This window comes from Eimeria mitis, genomic scaffold (genome assembly GCF_000499745.2).
Source record: "Eimeria mitis Houghton genomic scaffold, Emh_scaff5410, whole genome shotgun sequence".
Classification (NCBI taxonomy): domain Eukaryota; phylum Apicomplexa; class Conoidasida; order Eucoccidiorida; family Eimeriidae; genus Eimeria; species Eimeria mitis.
Window position 1 is genome coordinate 1,306 of NW_013573684.1, and position 278 is coordinate 1,583.

A 278-nucleotide genomic window follows, 5' to 3' on the forward strand; every position below is an offset into this window, starting at 1 on the left:
CCTGGCTAGCTGGCTAGCTAGCTAGCCATGGGGCTCCACGAGCTCACCAGACAAAGTACACGCCTCAAGGGGCCCCTCACGGGGGGCCCCCTATGGGGGCCCCCCGGGGGCCCCTCCCCCCTCCTGGGGGCCCCCTAAAGGGGGTAAGAAGGGGCCCCTAAAGAGGGGCCCCCTGGGGCCCCCTGGGGGCCCCCCCCTCTTTGTTAAGTACCGAATGGCACTGTCCTTGTCTTTTGCATGCGAGGCCGGGGGCCCCCTGAAATGTTTGTTAGGGTTAT